Source organism: Arachis duranensis, chromosome 5 (assembly GCF_000817695.3).
Source record: "Arachis duranensis cultivar V14167 chromosome 5, aradu.V14167.gnm2.J7QH, whole genome shotgun sequence".
Taxonomy (NCBI): Eukaryota; Viridiplantae; Streptophyta; class Magnoliopsida; order Fabales; family Fabaceae; genus Arachis; species Arachis duranensis.
Window position 1 is genome coordinate 95,022,216 of NC_029776.3, and position 8,818 is coordinate 95,031,033.

Sequence of the window (8,818 nt, forward strand, 5' to 3'; positions counted from 1 at the left end):
CAAATGATCTTCAAGCCTTGAGTTGGGCCTTTGCTCTTGGTGGATTTGGGTTGAAAGAGGCCTTGGTTGATTGCTCTTGGAGTTTGGAGAGGAACCCAAGTGAACCAATTGAACCGGATTGGATTTTTGTAGAAGTTGGAGTAAAAGTTTGAGCCAACGTTAGGGGTCTAACTTGAGCTCAAACTTTTCATATCAGATAGCCCATTTGACTGATGCCAACGTTGGTGCCAAAGTTAGGGGGCTAACGTTGGCGCAAACGTTGGCTAGCCCTGGGTGAATTTTTCAATTCTCATGTTAGCCTTCAAGTTAGGGGGCTAACTTTGAGGCTAACTTTGCACCAAAAGTTTGTGCCAAAGTTTGAGGGCTAACTTCAACTCCAACTTTATGTTTCTTGGTTCAATTTCACTTGTTTCATTGTCTCCTCTTTGCTTCTAGCCATTCCTTCTTACTTCCACTTTTCTCCAAGCTTTCTTCACCTATCATAAATTAACCAAACACATCAAAGCTATGCTCAAAATCATGAGATGTTCATTCTATCCTAATATGCACCAATTATGGCATCAAACCTCATGAATTTGCATTAATTTATCTATGGTTGATTCAATCAAAGGAAGCATGAAAATCTACCTAAATTAGCTTGCTTAAGCCTCAAGAAAGTGCATAATTCAATTAAAAACAAAAGAAAGAGACTAGTAAAACTAGGCTAAGATGACTTGTCATCAAGTATCATGAGTTTTCTCAAAAGATTAATGTCATTTCTTCATCCTTGCATATCATACCACTTTATTTACAACCAAATCAGCATCCAAAATCCATCTTCCTGCAATGGAAGCATTCTGGTCGGAAAGAGTTCCCCCTAAACTTGGCTTATTTTCACTTGATTAAAAAAATTCTCAATACATGGCAATAGGCACTAGCTTCATAAAATTAAAAGAGGAAATCAAAGAAATACAAAAAAGAAAGATCTTTAAAGAAGGATTTAAGGAGCAATACCGTCAATAGTATCTGTGCAAAGAATTCATTCTATAAAGGTTTTCTAAAAAATAGAAAAGGAGGAAATAGACACAGAATACAATGAAATTCAACCACCAATGAACAATAGAGACCACAGTGGAATTTGTCGGGAAAATCAAAGAAAAGGTGAAATGTGATGTCAAATGTGTGGTAAAATACAAAACAGCTTTAAAAAATGTTCGTGTCACTTGTATTCTCCCCATGCCATCATTCAAGATCAACTCAACATAGTATCCCCATAATTGCCCTTGGCAAGACACTAGTTGGAATTATTACATATTCTGGGCAATGGCTAAACTTTCTAGTAAGAACATATTTGGGTTTATATCTGTGTTATTATAAGTTGTGATTCACAACAGAACTACCTAGTGTTCCAACATCCCCAATGAAGTGAAATCTAACAGCATCAATATGCATGGCAAAATCGTGATAAATCAGATTCTTTGCAAAATGTACACCACTATTATAGTCATACAAAGAATAAAGATAATACAAATCCTAAAATTTCATTAAATTCATATACTTGTTTGTATATGCACACTTTGCATTCTAGAAAAGAGTTAAAAGAAGAAGAATAAGGGAGTGGGCAAGGTGGATCACACCTTCACGCTTATTATAGGCTTCTTCAGATATTGTATATTTTTTCACCAATGAAGTATCTTCCAGCCAGCCACCAGATGTAACAGATGATGGATCAAGATCTACAACATGTAAACAAAACCTGCCAAAGAAGAACACAAAAATTCATCATTTGAAGTGTTCTTACTATCCCTCTTATGCAGCATTGTTCAAATTCATCATTCATCCCTGCAAATTAATCATGATATTGAGCCCACAACCATATGAAACCTTACCCCTATCCTTACTTATAAACAACTTTAACATCATTATATGGCAATATTCTAAAATTTCCATGTCCTCTAAGACCAAGAGTCCTCATGTAATTGCAATGGTGCCTTAACTCTACCTCTTTCAACAAATAAATTGGCACAACTAGCATGAGAGAATTGATTAATCATCATAATATAAACCCAACTTCCTTTCTCTTATGGCAGACCAAAGCACATGCATATTTTAGTGACCAAACATTATATGACGCTCTCAGGCAAAAAATATATCCGGCAAAATTGGGTTTATCACTGCTTATTACAATATTACTATTCTATACATAATGCATGCTCCCTAGTCCAAATTTGATAAAGTAATCTACTCATCATTAAGAAATCATCTTGAAATTTTCCAGATTCAATAGCAGGCAATCTTCTCAGGAGACTTGACACTTGTCTTAACAGTGAATTTTCACAAGGAACATCACCTGCATTTTAAACAAAGGTTGAAACAATAGTTACTACTGGAAGTTTCAACAAATGTGGACCATGTATGATAATATTGTTCAAGCCAGAAACAGAAATACTTCCCATGGAAACACTGTGCACCTATTAACTTGAATGTGGCTTAGCAAACTAGTTGAGTGTTGAATTCGCTTAAAATATGTGATAAATAAAAACTTCAAAATTAGATTTTTCTTAGCAGAGATTAAGCTACATAAATGGCAGAATGCAGATAGACCAATAGAAAATTCTACAAGTAAATAAATAATCCCCCTTTTTTTAAAAAAAAAGAAAATGATTACTTTATGAATTGATGACTTTGATCCTAAATCTTATCAGTTCATCAAGGATTCAACTACTACTTAGTTTAATTAGATATTTTTCAACAAAAAGTGAACCACAGTGAAGAAGAAACTTACAGCAGGATCCATTGAAATGGAGAGTTCAAATGTTCAATACTGAGAGATTTTAAAATCTACACATTCAATCCATTGAAGTGAAGAAGTCAGTATACTCATGAAGGAACAAAACAAAACAAATCAACAAAATAGAAAAAACCCAGATAAAACTCAGAACTCAGAACAAGGGCAAGGAGGAGGCTTACCTCAATTGATGAGCATGAGCTCCGGTGAGCCACCAACGAAAGAAGAAGAGAACCGAAAAAGAGAGAAGACAGAGTCGCGAATGGGAGGTTGAGGACTCGAGGCAGAGAGACAGAGTCTCGAATCAAAGTGAAGACTGAAGACTCGAAGAGGTAGAGGCCGACGAACCACCGGCGAGCTCCGACGAGAGGCAAAGAAGAAGAAATGTTGACGGTGGATTTGTCGGAGAGTGGATTTGGTTTCGTTGAAGAGGATTTGTCGAAGAGGAGAAGACTCAAAAATCAAAATTAGGATTTTTTTAGATCTGGATTTTAATTTGGATATGGATTTAGATCCGGTTTAAAATCATTTAAATGGATTGGATCAAAAATCAAACTATAAAATAAATATAATTTGGTTTGGATTTTTTTTGTTTTAAAATTGGTTTTTTTTAAATGGTTTGGTTTGGATTTTTTAAAATGGTTTGGATCCGGTTTTTTTGCCCACCCCTAGAATAACTATCCATACACCTAATAAATTAAACATTCAATATAACTATTGTTTATATTATTTAATATTTTTATTGTCTATTTATACTTTTCTTATTAAAAATTAGTAATTAGTTACATTATGACCTAATACATGGTATGACAGTTTAGGAGTATTTGTTGTTTTAGTTATTGAAACAAAATCGGCCGATTGTGCAAATTGAATTATTTCATAAATTGTAAGAATTAAATGTGTATACTTATAATTTAAAATGCAAAAACTATTTTTGATGTATGAATATTTCATTTAGGAGTAAAAGTTGTTTTAAGAGTACAACTATTGAAATTTAATTTCATGTCCTGCCAGTTGAAATTTTTAGTTAATTTAATGTTTTGGAGTATAGGAAATGAAGTTTTGCAATATGAATTTATCTTCCAAGCATAGCTTTTAAGGTTTTTTTACATTAAAATAACTGAAATAACTAATATGATATTACATTCGGCTTATAGCTAAGGAAAAGTAGATGATGAACTTATTTTAACATTGTAACTATTGAAAGGTATTTTCATATTTAGTTAGTTAAATTTTGTATTCGAATGTATTTTGGATTACACATAATGAAATTTAGAATTTGGATTTATTTTGAGACTAAACGAATTGGAATATATTATTTATCCATTTAATTTGAAAATTGAATTTGAATTTATGTTCTGAGTGTACCTAATGAAATGTAGATTTTGAACATAACCTAATTACATATTATTCGTAGTTTTTTCTTATTTTTAGGATTATTATTATTTTTAAGGTGAACATTTTGTTTTGTTTTTGTCAAAAAATTCTATTTGTTTAACTTAAATATTGACACACTAATAAATCCATCTTTATCAAATGAGGGATCACAGATACATACTAAAAAGGGCCATGGATTCTTTACTCCTATTTTTTTGAAGAAGTATCATTAACCATTATCAAAATAATTACAAAATATATCCCTTTTTTTTTAAATTGCTAATTAGATTTTGATCTCTCAAAGTTTTGGTTTTTTAACTTTTTCCCTTTTCTTTTTTATTTCAAATTAGAAGCATTTAGAGAAGAGAAGGTCTGCTAAGTTTTTCATCAAATTTTAATTTCTATCTTTTTCTCATTCTCTTCCTCTGCTGCAAATCTCGTTCAGCATATCCTCGCCGCTGTCGCTACGCAACCTGCCCCCGCCGTGCAAGACACTGCCTCAACGCTTGGAGGTTAGTTAATCATTATGCCTTTTCAATTCATGAATCCCTTTTCTTCCTCTCCCTCTGTCGTCTCTTTCGTCCCCTCATCTTCGCAACGCAACCCGTATATATGATTTGAATTTAATTAAATATGAACTTGATGTTCCAATTAACTTAGTTGTAGTATATTGTTCCCGTTTTTTATTAGGTTTCTCCTGCTATGCTTCTTTTATTTGTGCTCTTTATTCTTAAATTTTTTCTAGTAATTTCATGGAAGTTCTATATCAATTTATTTCTTGTGATGTGCTGTTATCATTTCTTGTTAGTATATTGATCATTCAGATAACATATGAGAATATAATAGCTTTTGGAGCTAATTTATAAGGGTTCTAATCTTTTAAATATCAAATAGGTGTTCTACTTTGACTTAATTATGCTGTGGATTTAATCTATTCGTGAATGACAAAATTCTATTTACAAAAATTTTTTGAAAAGCTCATGAGTAATGCTGTTGATGCCTAGGAACTGCACTTAAAAGGAACTGTGTATGTAGCAACACTTGAAGTACTTTTATGATTTCAGTATCTAATTTATAATTGAAGTTTGGTGTTTAAGTGTTGTTTTGTATATATCAATTGCACCCTTATGACTCTGTTGAATCTTATATCAATTGCTGCTCTAAAAAAAATTAAGACTGTTGAAATTAAAGCTTTATCAAATTGAATTTAAGATTTCTGTTGTGATTGAATTTGTTTGTTTGCCATGCACAGAGGTGACCACACAGTAAAGATAATTGATTGTGAAATTGAAAGTTGAGTAAAGGTGCTAGGTGGTCATAGAAGGACGCCTTAGGTGGTAAGCTTGTAATCTGGCTTTCCATAGTAATTTATTGGATCTATGCCATTAATTTCTTTTGGTGCTTATTGTATAGAATGAATCCTGCAGCATGAATTTTGATAAGATATGCATTTAGGAAGTGACAATTCTATGAAATTCAGCACCAAATTTTCATTATTATCCATCAAAACCATGGGCTATTATTCAAATTGTGTGATTTTTTAATGTTTTGTTATTTGCTTACTGAATATTGTATCCTAAATTGGTATTTGAATAATTTCTTCAAGTGGTTAATAGTTGAGTTCAAGTTGTTAGTATCTAAATACTGTATTATGAAAGTGTGGGTTGAATCGAAAAATAGCTTTCCTTCAATGCAGTGTAGACATCTAAAATTAAATTGTATTCATTGTAATTAAGAACTCAACTACTTTTCATAATATTTTTTATTTGCTTGATATATCTGATACATATCTTAACTAGAGATACGTATGTGCTTGTGCTAAACAAAAAGAGCATTTTTTTATGATAATGCATGTGATTAGATTTTTATGTAACTTTATTAACATATTTTGTATGAAGCTAGCTTTCACCCTAACTTTTTGTGATTTTTATGTTTAATATTCTTTATCTTTACTTTAATATTTCTGGTTGAATTGTTAACTGTTTATAAATTTGTTGAACACTGTAAATTTCCATATATGACTTTGTTATGTTTGATTACTATCTACTTCCCATTCCTTTTCTCATTATATATTTTACTATGATGCTTATGCTAAGTTCTCATTTGTTAATTTTCACTTAGTGAAGGCTTTTCACTGGCAATAAATGCATAAAAGTCCAATATTAAAGGGTCCATACCAACCTCATAAAAGAATAGAAGTAAATATTCAATATATTATTTATATACATATAAAGATAAATGTCTAAAGACCAATAAGCACGCGTAAGCAAACTTTGCGGGGTTCTCAAAGGGGAAACAATGTGTTCTTCAGTGGCGGCGACCGGCGAGGAATTTGTGACATGGGATCAGAGGATATATACTCATTATTTTTTTTTGTCCTTTGCACCCACTGCATCCATAGCTGGCATTGGCATATTATATACAATATTATATTGCCTTTTATGTCAATACCCGTCTACTGCTTCTGCTGAATGTGTAATGTGAACAAACGAAAAGTTTAAGCATTTATGGATGAAATTTGACCAAGTTAGATATACTCATTTGATCTGTGTAGCTACTAGATTTTTCTTTTTTATTAATTGTGAATTTGTGATGTAATTGTGTAGCTAAAGTAGCAGTGACTGGATTTTGTTGTACGATGTATTTTAAGCTTCTGTTATAGTAAATAAAGCTGACGGAAAAATCCCAATACATTTTTTTGAGATAAAACTTAGAGTTTGATTTGCTGAAGATTCGAGGTTTAATTCTTGAGTTTTTTGGAATTTTACTGAGGCAGCATTATGCTAAGATACATACTCACATGTAATGTCTTATCGGTAAGGTTATAAAAATTCGATAAGTAGAAGTTAAAAAGTTCAATTGAAAGTCAATTTAGGTATAATAAAATAATATATTTATATATAAAATGTATAATTTTAAAAAAATTGATTGTTTATTTATTATTTTAAATCGGTTAGTTATTAAAAAATTATACAAATTTGATTAGTTAATTAATTTTGATAGCCTTTTTTTTTAATTTTTGATCAATTTTTTGTCAAAAAAAATTTATTTTGAACCGGACTCAGGGTTAGAGGTTAGTATATACTTTGAGGGGGATGTCCCTCTCCCCCAAAAATAAAAATTTTAGTGTATAAAAGCCTTTACTTTGTTTTTGTGTTTCTGTTTTTACTCTTCTAGTTCCACCATTAGATTTTGGATTCACGCTTCTTCATTTTCCCCCTTAATACAAAATATGAAACTCGTGTCCAATTCCATGATTCCTAAGATTGACACTGTTGGATTGTTTTTAATTTTAAAAGATTATGATTTGTGATGGCTGGTACTCGGTGTGCGGACGATATCAAGTTCAATGGTTTTACTTCTATCGTTACTATTTGGTCTCTATTTTAAAAATATTTGTTCTTATCATACTGGGCAATTTATATACAAACTTAAGTTTCATTTTGAATTGTGTATTGGTGTTCAGGAAGTAATAGGTCAGGAATTTTCTCATGAAGAGGTTAGTAGCGAGCATATATCATATGCTCAGGATGAGCAGGAGAAAGATATGGAAGAGGAAGTTGACGTGGACTATATGGATGAGGACGACACAAATGTGAAACCAATGTTCGATTATCACGGCTTCGATGGAGGGTATAAGATTGACTCACTCGAAGACATTGGGATGATTGAATTTTGGAACATCAGGGACGAAGAAGTATGTCATTTTCACTTTTCTGATGTCGACATTGCATTTGAGTTCTACAATAGATATGCAAGGACAAGAGGCTTTAGTGCTCAGAAGAACAGAACTAGGAAGAGTCGTGCGGGCGTACTTAAGTTGAAGAATTTTGTATGTCATCGTGAAGGATTTAGACTGCAAAATAATCATGGCATTGGAAACTTTAAGAGAAAACCTACTCCCGAGACAAGGTATGGCTGCAGTGCAATGATGGAGATTCGTCTAGATGCACCTAGTGGTCGTTGGTTTATTTCTTATTTTTCTTATGAACACAATCATCCGCTTTTAGATCCTCGTTTGACTGGATTGCTTCGTGGGCATAGATTCATGTCCGAGGCTGATATCGGCCACATGATTAACATGAAAAAGGGTTGGATTAGTGTTGGGCAGATATATCAGGTACTAGCAAATCAGGCAGGTGGCTACGAGTATCTCTCTTTCACGCAAAGGGACATGTACAATAAATTAGCAAAGCAGAGGCGCCAGTTACCCGGTGATGTATATGCAGCTTTGAAGTATCTAGAAGATCAAGCAACAAATGACCCTTTTTAATCATCACATGGATGCCGATGGTACTTTGCGCAATTTATTCTGGTACGATGGTCTCAGTAGTGCAGATTACTCATTATTTGGCGATTTGCTAGCTTTTGATGCTACCTATAAGAGGAATAAATATATGTGTCCATTGGTGATATTTTCTGGTGTCAATCATCACAATCAAGCAATTATCTTTGCTGCTACTTTAATTTGCGATGAGGAAAAACACATATATAGGTGGTTGCTACAACAATTGAAGGTGGTAATGAACGGGAAAGCACCTGTTTCGGTTATCACGGATGGTGATCTATCAATGAAGTTTGCCATTGAGAAAGTGTTTCCTAATGCACATCATAGATTATGTGCATGGCATCTGATTCGCAATTCAACAAATAACATTGGCAAGTCCCAGTTTA

At 32.6% G+C, this 8,818-nt stretch overlaps 1 long non-coding RNA gene across 1 annotated transcript; it reads right to left on the minus strand.

The window, feature by feature from the left end:
• Positions 1-2,228: 2,228 nt before the first annotated feature.
• On the minus strand, positions 2,229-3,185 carry LOC110281339 (uncharacterized). The gene is made up of 3 exons (XR_002376090.2): positions 2,950-3,185; positions 2,765-2,820; positions 2,229-2,329 (listed from the first exon to the last, which is right to left on the minus strand). It is a non-coding gene; the product is annotated as an uncharacterized LOC110281339 (long non-coding RNA).
• Between the last annotated feature and the right edge of the window lie 5,633 nt (positions 3,186-8,818).